Consider the following 12191-nt stretch of genomic DNA (forward strand, 5'->3'; position numbering starts at 1 on the left):
GGAGCATACTCATTTCTAACCAATGACCTTAAATAGGAATCTGAAAAACTTTTAACTTTTCAAATACCCTCAGAACATTTCGTAGCATTGTGGCTACAGATATCCTGGATTGCTCGATCTGTTCCTTGACATGAAATTCCTCCTGTCCTCTAATAACATTGTTAGGAGCTGACTTGGTTCAGGGGACGTTTTATCCACGATTGGACCAGATATACTTTTTTATACTTAGTTATTTCACCTACTTCTGATACCAATTTGTGGTGTTTTGAGTGTGTTTGTTGCACATTTCGGTAAAAAAAATTCTCCACGTGTCCGTGCACACTCGGGACTGAGGCGCTGGCTGTTTCCTTTCCAGCCGAGAAAGCACAGATATAATTGAAAACACTTGATCTCGACTGTTAATTGTTCCCTGCCCCTCGGCCTCTTTTGGGCCCTGGAGCACAAAGATATCACTGTGAGTGTTTCCAGGAAAAGCAGATTTAGGATGGTCCCTGGGAAAGATGAATCGTAAACATAAAATGGAACAACAGGCGTTCATTTGCCAGGTGATAGCTATGGAGGCAAGAGAAGGCCTGCTCTGGGGAGAACCATAGGAGAGAAACGGACCCCAAGAACAGGAAATGAGCAGAGGAATAAATCCACCAAACTACTGATCAGGTGTGGGTCTGGCTTAAAGAAGAGGACAGCTTTAAGGAGTGCTGAAAGTCCAGGGTAGAAAGATAGGTTAGCTTCTTTTAGGTGCATTAACTGCCTGTAGCTAGACAAGATGTATGTACACAAAAAGTTAATAAGACAAAGATATCCTTGTTTGATCAAATCTGTGCCTGATGGCCTCAGAGCAAACAGCTGGGGATTGTCACAGGCTGGCGAATGATCAGTATTTGAAAACAGGTATCAATCAGAGGGAAAGATCACGCAAAGCCACAGCTTTCCTCTTCGATGCTCTGCAAACACCAATCACCTTCAAATGTGACAACTACTGCCACATCCACAAACCCTTTTAAGAACGTCAGCGTCTTTCCTTGGAGCCCTAGAAACTCTGACCCATGTTGCCAAGTGGCAACTGAATGTTTGCGTCATCCCCCAAATTTGTACGTTGAAATCCTAACCGCCAGCATGATGATATTAGTAGAGGTATCAGACCAGGAGGGCAGAGTCCTCATGAATGGGACTGGCGCTTTAAAAGAAGAGACCCAGGTGACCTTACTTCCTTTCCGCTCTCTATGTGGTATTAGGAAACAGTGAAAAGACGGCCATCTGCAAACCAAGAAGAGGGTTCCTGACCGACACCAGATCTGCCAGTCCCTGAGTCTTGGACCTTTGAGCCTCCAGAATTGTGAGAAGTAAGTTCCTGTTATTTTAGCTACTCAGTCTTTGGTGAACCGTTCGAGCAGCCTGAACTGATTAAGACCCCAGGCAAAACAAACCATCTGTGTTGTCTCTAGGCCCATGGTAGAAGCTCCTCAAAGGTAGTAAGCTAGCGTGGCTTGGTCTGGCAAGTAGGCTGAGAGCAGTGCCCTTCCACACTAATCAGATCCCTGGGCTAAGTGTCCCCTGCCCCCCTATTATGAATGTACCTATTAGAGATGGGACTGATCCAAGTGTGGTAGAGATAGAGAATATTCTTATAAACCCATATACTTCTTGTGTATACATTAGCAACCTACATAGAAGCCTTTATAAATATATCAGACCCAGAGTAATTGCTTCAGGTTCTCAACATATTTTCCCTTATTACTGGAAAACGAAAAGATTTTTGTTTTTCCACCCGTATCCAAACTTTCTTCTTTTTATTACTTAACTGTGACCCCATACCTGTACTTTTTATCCATCTGCCACTTCCATTAACCCTGTGCTGTCTTGTTTTCATCCTCACAGCTGTACTGAAATTTCTCTCTTGGAAGTCCCCAGTATCCTTTCCTGTGTCATAAGATATAATTATCTTTAAATGCGCCATTTGACTTTTGGCTTTCAGTTTCTTTTTCCCACTTCTTGTTGCCTTGATTTCTATGATCGGATACTTTCTGGACTCTTTTATTTCTCTTGGTGCTGTCCTTGCACTGAGCCTTCAAAGGCACGAGGCATGCCCAAGGCAGCCATTGGGAGTAATGCAGTTGAACCAGTTTCTGACCGCAGTAAGAGATAATTTGCATGTATGGGGAATTGGGAGCTGTGGCAGGAATGTGAACTTGGGGCTGGCTTGGGCTTTGTGAATTAGGGCAAGTCTCTCTGCCTCCGTTTTCTAATCTATAAAATGGGCATATCGATGCATGATTCTGGGGTGTTATGGTAAGGATTTACGAAGAAGAATGTAGTGTTTCCCCTTGGCTTGACTAAAGTTAAATAGGTTTTTCCTGCCTCTTGGTCCCTGACCTCCCTCTCACACAGGCCTTTGTGGAATCCAGGTGACCTATAATCCTCCTGCCCTATTGCTTTAAAAACTCTCCCACCTTCTGATTCAGTAGAGATGAATCCAGACTGAGTCCCGAAAACACTGTGAAAATCCCCGCATGCCGTGCTAATCCCTGAGGTGACCGCTGTCATCTTTTCAGCACTATGTAGACAGAACAGACCGTGTGCAGAGACTTCTTGACATTTATCCCAGCACTCGGAAAGGTTGGGGGCGAAAGAGAGGGTGGGGCTGATCCAGAATTTTGAGTTTTCTGAAGCTCTTCAACGTATTACAAGCCGTGAGGTGAGCCGTCAACTGAAAGCCCTCAGATTAGCCGCGTCCTGAGCTAACACACCTGCCGGGCAGGAGGCCTCAGACACGTGCTGAGGGCGGGCTGGAAGCAGGCTGACTGGGTTTGCTTCGCTGCTGACAGTAGATCAATTGTATAGAATTCCTTTAATGCTTTTGGTCCACACCTGTTTGTGCCTTGGACATTTCTTGGTTTCTAGAGCAGGAAGGGAGAGGCTGGAGGCAAATATATAGACATGGTTAGTGAACTGCCTTGCCGTCTCTCTTCCATGATACCAAAGAAAAACCTGTCCAAACCAAACAACAACAACTCCCCTCCCACCCCAATCTAGCCATTTCCATTTTCATCTGTTCTGAATTTGGGGCCTGAAGCCGGGTCAGCAGGAGTCTGATAAACGATTTTTCTCATACTAGCACTGCTGCTCTCTGCCAGAGGTGATTTTCCCAGGGCACCGGGATTTCCAAAGACCCCCTTAGCCTGGCCCTGGCCCTTGTCCTGGACCCCCTCTCTCCCACCAGGAATAGAGGAGGACCTTAGTTATGCCTTTGTCTCAGCTACAGGTGCCAAAGGAATGAACATCCCCCCCAGGGAAACAGAAGCTTCTTAGGGGCTGTTGAGTCTTCCTGCAGAATCTCTGATCAGTTACTTTCTCGCAGCCTGCTTGTTGTGGGCTCAGGAGCTGGTGTGCCCGAGGGAGGCTGGCGTCGAACAGTGGTGGCTGGTTCTCAAGTCTTTCAAGAGCAAGTATTTTGAGAACTATCATTGCAGAAATAACAGTATCACAATATTTAGGGCTACAGAAGATCTGGGAGAGGACCGATCCAAGAACAGGAGCCCAAAACAGATCCCAAACATAGACTGGGGAGAGAGGCAGCAGGGGGGTCCCCCTGACATCACAGTGTTCACTCGGGGTAAGGATCCGTCGTCTTTCTGTCGTCTTTCCCCCACCCCGGGGTCATACTCAGGTTCTAAAAGATTCCGCAAGTGGGGACAGCAGGCTGATAGTTGAATCTTTCCTTGGGTCTGAGCTTCTTCCCTAGATCTCTTCTTTCTGCTTCTCTACTGTGATAAACTGGACTGAAAACATCAGCTGTAACCACTTTAAGATCTTCTATTGGCCTTTAAATTATTTTACCTCATTACGTGTGTATGTGTATCTATTTTTGTCAGAAGCCCCAGACGAACGGGCTGCTGCTCTGGCTACTCTGGGCTGCCCATTCCTAAGAGCCAAATCTCTTCTCTGCCCACATTCTTCCCCCACCACAGAACCTAAGCGCACATGGAATCCTCTGCAAGCTCCTAAACCTTTTCGTATTAGAGTTATTTTTATGGTCCTCTTGGCAAATAGAAGCCTACAACTGGGCAGTTGCCTTCTTTGCATTTAGCTGAGGTCAGGTGACTATGTTTGTGCTAAGGAACATAACCAAATGTGTTATAGAGAAATCCGGGGATGGTTTTTTTTCTTCCCTTCCTCTTAGAATGTGACTGTGATGGCTGGGACTCCAGCAGCCTTTCTGGGCTGGGGGCCACATCTTTGTCATCACAGAAGTGCCCGAGTCTCTGGTGACAATGGAACTATCATTTCAGTCCAGGCCTGGCTATACTTTTTCTTTTTTTTTTTTTTAATTCCTTATGTGGGTGGGAAATAAACTCTTATTATCCCTTCCAACGGGAGTTAAAATACTCTTTTTAATCTTATGTTAACTACATCATCAGCATGTGCTAACATACTGGGTTTACTTTTCTCCTCTTGCTATTTTGTGTTACATTTCTCTGGGAGCTCCTAGCAACCTTATATAGCTTCTACTATTTTAACTCTTCCCTTAAACAAACGTTAGTGGAAACCAGTATTCCAGGAGCTATGCCAGGCCACTGGAAAACAAGGATAAGTAATATAATACCCCATGGCTGTGAAATATTCACCAGACCCCCATTCTAAAGAAGTACAGGTGAATGACAACCGATGAATATCACTACCACACAAATCAGCTTTGCTGTTGGCATATAAAAAGAACACGTCTGGTCTCTGGCCTTGAAAAAAATTTAGCCTAACAGAAAAGGAGAACAGAAGGGCATAAAATAATGAATGTTTATAAGCATTCAGGGAGAGAACCAGCTTGGTGCTTCTTTTCCTTGGAGGCTTATTGTTAAAAAAAAAAAAAAAATTACTAATCATCTGGAAGTCTTACTATGAAAATAGAATCTGCAGTGACCTCATGGGGAGCCCAAAACTTTCAAATTGTATTCCCTCTTCCCTTTGCTGCTTGGGAACAATCCAAAAGCAGGGCGACTGTGAATGGCCAGACATCTGCAAGGCAGCTTTTCTTTTAATTCTTGTGATTGTTTTAATGTTTATTTGAAACAAATGTACTTTTCCGTCCTTGAGCCCTTCTTAGCTCATTCTGGAAACATGGCTAAAAGCATGGTACGGGAAGATGACAGTTCTTTTCCCCCTTCCTCTAATTCAGGGGTTTTGAGGTTGTCATAGGTGCTAATGCCTCCCATAAAACCAGATGTTCTTCATGTTTCCACATGCACGCAGAGCGTCAAGCCTTTGGGGGTTACTAGGACGTGCCTTTGATCCGGGGCCCATTCCTTGTAGGTGCGTGCGTTCTGGCTCTCCACGGACTCTCTCTACCTTCACGGCCACAGTGGGAGGTTACCTAGCCACCGTCCTGCAGATGAGGGAACCAGAACTCAGGGAGATGAAGTAAGCGGTTCCAAGTCACGTAGCCAGCAAAGGTGGAGCCGGGATTTGGATCCAGGCAGCCTGACTCCAGAACCCTTTGTTTTTAACTATGTCGCTGTAGTTGCTGAAGGAAGAGCTCACCAGTATAAGAAAAGATCGGAAATTTGTCGGGACAGAGAGCTAAAACCCCAGGAGTAAGCTGCCTCCCTGCCTTCTTCCTTCTGTCACTCAGTTTGGGAGGTTATGATGTTGTGAAGGGAGAATGTAGGGAGAGGAGGTAATTTCAGCCTGGAGCAAGAGAGCCCGTCTCCCGGTCAGCCTCAGCGCAGGCCGTGGGGTGGGCCCGTGGGGACTCTGCTTTACGAGCAGGCAAAGCAGGTAACACTCTGTCACCACCCACCCTTTTCCTCCCGGACCCTTGCAGATAACTTTCATTCCCCCTAGGCCACAAGGACCTTACCACAAGGAGAGGTAGGAGATGTGGCCTGGCCGGTGGTTACTGTTCTTATGTTTTCTTTACTGTTTGGAAGCTAAGAAACAATCTTTCTGCTGGGTCTCTGTCCTTAGCTCTTGTGCCTTCGGGCCAGCTGAAAGATAACCTCAGAGTGGAGGCCACACTAACACATAGCTTTTATTGCTGTGGAAGGCTGTCTGGGTCAGAAATCAGGCTGAGCATGCTCATAAATAAGGAAAGGGATGGCCTTTGGGTTTGCTCTTCCCTCTGCCAGGAATACTCTCTCCTCCCTGCAGTTTGACTCTCAGATGTTACCCCTTCGTTCAGGACTGTCATAAACACCCCTCCAGTATCAGCCCATCCTATTTAATTGCCTTCAGAGAGAGCATCTTTTCTCTCTGAAATCACTAGTTAGGATGATATGTACTGGTTATATCAGTAGTCCTAAGGATGTAACTAATGGAATAAAATACTACACCTCATGATTACTTGTTATTACTAGTTGTCACTAGTTATACAGTTATCACTAGTTATAATCTCCTTGAAAACAGGGGTCTTTTTTCTTATTCACAACTATATCCTCAGCTTGTAGCATTGTACCCAGCATACATGCCTAGTTGGAGGAATAAATGGCTGAGTCCCATTATTTCCTTTGGATAGGACTAGCAAAATCAGTCTGTAAAAACACAACTAGAGTTGACAAAATTTGGTCACCGAGGGTTAGATGCCATTTCCCTTTATAAGAAAGTCCAGAAAGTGGGAAGTTTCTTTCCTCCAGCTGACCAGTGTGCATGCTAAATAGGGGGCCAGCCAGCTTCCTGGGACTATGCATTTCCTCCACACTTATCCCCCCATTCTGCCACACTCTTCCTGAGCAAGTTCTGTTTCTGGCAATTATCTTGTACTGTTTCTGCATTGTGTGCGTGTGCGTGCACAGTCTCTGTGTTAGAAGGTACTTCAGCACCTGTCCTACCGCCGGATGAACCCAGTAGGAGAATGTTCATGACATGAGCCAAGTGTTGATCAAGGTGAGCCCGGAACATTTTCTGGTAACACCCCACTAGAACACTTGTTTACCGGACACCACCCTATCATAAGGGGAAGCCATCCCACAGATTCCAGAACTTCAAAACAGAAGTTAAACTTCTTTTTGCAACCCAGAATGAAGTTCTTGGAACAAGCCAGGGGCATTTTCCACCACTCTCCATCTCCTGTGCTACCAGGGGACTTAAACCATCAGGAAACACAGGCATTTCAGTTTCCCAACTGATTAATCCTATAAACCATCCATTATTCATTGTGGACCTGCTGTGCTCAGCGTCCATGCTAGATGCTATAGGGGATGCAGACCACATGGGCTTGCACTCTAGGATTTTATATTCTGAGAGTGGGTCTGAGTCGAACTCTGCTTAATGTAGAATATAATTAAGACTAAGCTGGTTTTCAGGACAGTTTTGTAGTTGTTACAGCATTGTTTCGGGTCTGTAAATCTCATTTCCAAAAGAAGATTGTGACAGGATAGTGTCCCATATTTTTAGTGGCAGCCCCTTGTGCTGTCTTGAATGCGTAACAGACTCTTAGGGCCCCAAAGAGTGGTTTGATCATTATGGAGCCTGATAGAAGTTGGTCTGGGCTAATTGAAAGGAATGGAAGGTGGGACAGAAATTCTATTCTACTCCCAGGGCACATTTCAAGAGAAAGAGTCACATGAGTCCTCCCCAGAAGCATCACTGCCCTGCTGAAAGAGATCAGCTTTTCGTTGACCCAGAAAGTTTCAAGGTGTCACCACAAGAGGTGGCAGCTATGAAAATGTCCCAGTCAGGTCTAGGAGACCAGATCCAGCTTTGATCTTGGTATCCTGGCCTCTCTAATTAGTCACGGTGTTGCCAGAGTCTCAGGGCCCCCAGCTCTGTCCCAGGCCTGGGAAGCTCTGCGTGGCCTTGGGTGCCACTGTCTGTCTTCTTGTGTTGTCAGAATGGCTGCTCTTTGGCTGAGTTCAAGTTCATCCTTCTTTTGTTCCGTTCCTTTATCTGACCGCTACCCTGAACCTCATTCAAATGCTATGTGCATGTTTTTGAAACTTGGCCATTTAATTCACAGAAGAGCCTTGGGAAACTTTTAGGTTTCAGGTTGTGCTGGGGTCACATTGCTTTGAGTTTCAGCTTCTGACTGATGTTTAAAAAAGACTCAAAGAGGGACTCCAGCTGCCCCTTCTGAGTTTGGCCAGGTGTGTTAGCAGAAGCCAGCAAGGAAAGGAGGCAGACAGATCACAATCATGTCACATGATTTCAAATGGATTTACTGTACTTATTAGATGGTATTTCATAGATGCGGATTACTGTTCATCACAATACACTGAAAGCATGAGAAATGAGGAATTAAAAAGTAGTAGTAGAAAATGATTGGTCCTAGGTCCCTGGGACCCCCAACCTGGGAGCTGGGGATTTCAAGATTACAGCAGTCTCCACCTCAAGTTATCTGTTTTTTTTTTTTTTTCAGTTGAGACATTTATAAGCTCTCCTAGTTTCTGCAGACCTCAATGCCCATGTCTAAAAGAAGGAAAGAATCCTACCTTTGCTCCCAGAACCTTAGGACAATGAGGGAATGACTCAGTGCAGATGTGTTCTAGAAATTCGAATTGCTTGGAATCCTGGTAACAAAGTAAGGAAATATCTCAAGAGGTCTCTCACCCTTTTTACCAGAGTGATGTTGCAGCCAACCACTAGAAAGACAGTTATTTACTGTTTTATTTTGAAAACGTCCCTTGGAAATTAAAATTTCTATTAAACCTTACTTCCTACTACCCCTTGGTTGGTACTGGGCCAAGCAGAAGACTACCCAGGCAATGAGCTGAGAGAAGTGGACAGCATGAGCTTCCCAAGTCATGGTTCCAGCCAGATCCTTACTGGTGTACAACCCTGGAGTGGTGTGTGTGTGTGTTGTGGGGGAGGGGGATGTCCCTCTTCATTGTTGCTGGGTCCTGAGTATAGATCCCTGAGTATAGATTTGTCCCTGAGTATAGATTTGTCACTGAAGAATTATTCAGTTGGTATAAAAGATGCCATGACATGAGGAGATGTAAAAAGTCTATCCCTTTACAATAGAGGAAGCTAGCAAGCCTCGCACTCATGTTTGCAATCAAACTGTTTTCCTTACCATTTTAGGTCTCTTCTTGGTTCATGGTAAGAGTCATGCTTGTATGTTACATCATCTGCACTTCATAATGAAACCACTAGACCCTGAAGCCAAGTCATGTCAAGTTGAAAGTGTTTTAAGCTCTTCGTGCATCTAAAACCATCTCAACACAGAACTTTTATTTTCCCTGAAGCTTTTCAAATTGACTTCTTTAACAGGGAGAAAAAAAAAATTCTTGCATGCATTAAGTTCTTTGGACTTCCCTATTTTTATTTCCAAACTGGCACATTATCATTTCCTCTGTCATACACAATCTGGCCTTATTGAATTCTTTGCCATTTGATCTCCTTAAGTAGCTCAGCTTCATCAGCCTCTTCTCTGACATTGAGAGTTTTTGCCTTATGCTGAATATAAATTACCCCATTCCAGTTCTTTGAAAAATTACAGAGTTTCAGATTTTATGTGGTTTGCTCATAGTATTAAACTCTAAGAAAATAATTCACAATAGCTAGCTGATCAGATGATCTGATCAGATCTAAATTTGGGTGAGGACCATATTTGCTGGCTCTTAAATTCTTCACTTGGCTTTGTGTTTTGTCACTTATGCATCTTGTCTTGGTTATCCTTTCTTGAGACTTTGACATTTTGCCCATCAAAAGAATAAATGCCCTTTTAGCTGATGTGACTTCATTTATAAAACAGAGTAATTAATAAAACCTACTTCATTGGATTAGTGGATTAGAAGACATGCTACATGTTCAGTATTTAGAAACAGTACCTGACATATATAAACTACTCCAAAATGTCTATTTTATTATTATTATTATTATTATTATTACTATTATTAAGTACATTGTTGAAATGGGCATGGTGCATGTTCTTTAAATGGAATTTGGTACCAGATATAAAATGTTAGGACTTTTGATATCATTTACAGCAGAATAGGACTCTCAAAACACACATAAGTGATGCTGAGACCCTCCAGCCATATTTTGCAGGCATTTTGGACTAGTCACAATCTCATGGCATGTGTCCTCCCTTAAAAGGACTGCTGCTTTCTTACTTTTTTTTTTTTTTAATTTCATGCTTCTAGCACATGTTCTTAGTCCAGTGTCTCTTGGTAATTACATTGTGTTTTCCTTAAACATGTCCACTTTTTTATAGACAACTTTCACAGCTAGAACAAACATTTTGTATCTACCTTCCTATCTACCTCACAGGATCAAAAAAAAGCTTGAGGTCATTGAGTTCTCCCTCTGCTATAAGATTGGATACCAATGCAGTCACCTCAAGGAGAAGAGACATTCTTGTAAAGTACCTCCAGAGAAGAGCACTGCACATCATTCTTTGTAATTTAGGTCAAAATACTGAATGAAAGTTTTGCTTGACTTAAATATTTTCAAGTTTTGTTAGTTTTGTTAGCTTTACTATTCTTTACTCTAGTATGTTTTTTTAAATACACTTAAAACAATTTTTTTAAGGAGAAGCCTGTGGCTTGCTTTTTTTTTCTTTGCCTTTAAATGATGTCCCTACTAATTTTTCCTTATTAGTAAGGAAAGTAAGGAACTAATAGTTACTCAGTAAGGAACTAATAATAAATCTTATTAGTAAGATAGAGTTCACAATATATTAAACTCAGATGGCAGGAATCCCAGCTCACACAGACTTAAGAAAGATTTTAATATATAGTTTAATTGAGAAGAAAAAGGCTAGGGTAGTTTGGGATTCTGTTTAAACCAAGAATCAACACCATCAGGATATGGTTTCTCCAATTCTCTGCTTTCCCATTGATTCTCCTCCAGGTTATCTCCTTACTCCATAAAATACTACAAACTTCTCCACTTTATTTTCAGCTGGTAGTCCAAAGGGAAAGAGAAGATCTTGGTAGAACAAAGATAGGTATTTACAAATGTCATGAAGAACTAGGATAGAGAGTTGGTGATAAGGTGAGTACTTTAGACAGGGTAAGAACTTTTCAGAAGGTTTTTTTTTTAAGGCCTAACTGAGAAACAGCCATGGAAATATCCTAAGAAAGATGGTTCAAAGAAGAATAAACAACAGGCGTGAAAGTCCTGAGACCGAAATGAGCTGACATATTTTAAGGATAAACAGAAGGCTGGTGTGGCTAGAACTGTAAATGAGGAGATTTGGAAGAAGATAAGGTCAGAAGTTGGCAGGATCACACTTTATAGATTCCTATAAACCCTCACAAGAAGCCATTGGAACGTTTCCCAGCCAGGGGTGAATTGGTTTGAATTAGTGTTCACAGTCTAGTTTTGGCTGTTTCGAGGACGATGGACTGTCATGTGTGTTAACTTGGTCCCCGCCCTCCCCCATGCTCCTGAATGTAAAACTAAGACAAGAACATAGTCCATTTGTATGGCGTATATGGGAGATGGTAATCCTAGGGAGCCTGAGTGTGAGAGACCAAAGAAAAAGAAATCACTATATAGAAGTTAGTACAAGTTCCAGAAATAGTTACCTTATTTCTCACCATCTCTGAGGTTACTTGCCCTTCTTTGTACTCCCTCACCTAGGGAAATACTCTGGATGTGACCTGAGTCACCTACTTCACTCTTCCGTGTGCAGCCAAACCTTTCCTGAGCATAGGAGCTAACAAGGGGGCGGGCAGCAATGTCTCAGGGGGGGAGCTGAGGTACAATTATCAGAAGAATGATAAATGGATAAGGGATGGCATTGATAATCGATCATTGTCATAGTTTCTCTTCCTTAAAGTTCATAGAAGATAGGGTGCAAAAATAGTAGCAGCTGGGTGTTACATACTAGAATTTCTTTATTTTTCTATGATATTGAATAATGGGCTTTTTTTTAAAAAGAATTTATTTATTTATTTATTAGACAGAGATCACAAGTAGGCAGAGAGGCAGGCAGAGAGAGAGAGAGGAGGAAGCAGGTTCCCCACTGAACAGAAAGCCCGATGTGGGGCAGGATCCCAGGACCCTGAGATCATGACCTGAGCCAAAGGCAGAGACTTAACCCACTGAGCCACCCAGGCGCCCCAAATAATGGGCTTTTGATTTCTATTGTACCTCAGGAATACAGGTGAAAAAGCACAGATACAGAGCACTGATGACAGAAAAATGTTGAAAATAGGAAACCCAAAGGCAAGTTTTGACTAGACACTCTCCTGGACTTGATTGGGTAGTTATTGCAATTTTTGCTGAGTAATTTATTTAAGGCAGGGCATTTA

The 12191-nt window shown here is 43.1% G+C and overlaps 1 long non-coding RNA gene across 3 annotated transcripts in view; it reads left to right on the forward strand.

Moving 5' to 3' along the window:
• Nucleotides 1–12191, forward strand: part of LOC132028014 (uncharacterized) — a 186518-nt gene that overhangs the window by 68457 nt on the left and 105870 nt on the right. For all 3 annotated transcript variants that reach the window (XR_009407314.1, XR_009407316.1, XR_009407315.1), the window contains exon 4: nt 1236–1343. This is a non-coding gene — a long non-coding RNA (uncharacterized LOC132028014). The remainder of the gene's footprint in view (nt 1–1235; nt 1344–12191) is intronic.

The sequence above is a fragment of the Mustela nigripes genome, chromosome 12 (genome assembly GCF_022355385.1).
Source record: "Mustela nigripes isolate SB6536 chromosome 12, MUSNIG.SB6536, whole genome shotgun sequence".
In the NCBI taxonomy this organism is placed as follows: Eukaryota; Metazoa; Chordata; class Mammalia; order Carnivora; family Mustelidae; genus Mustela; species Mustela nigripes.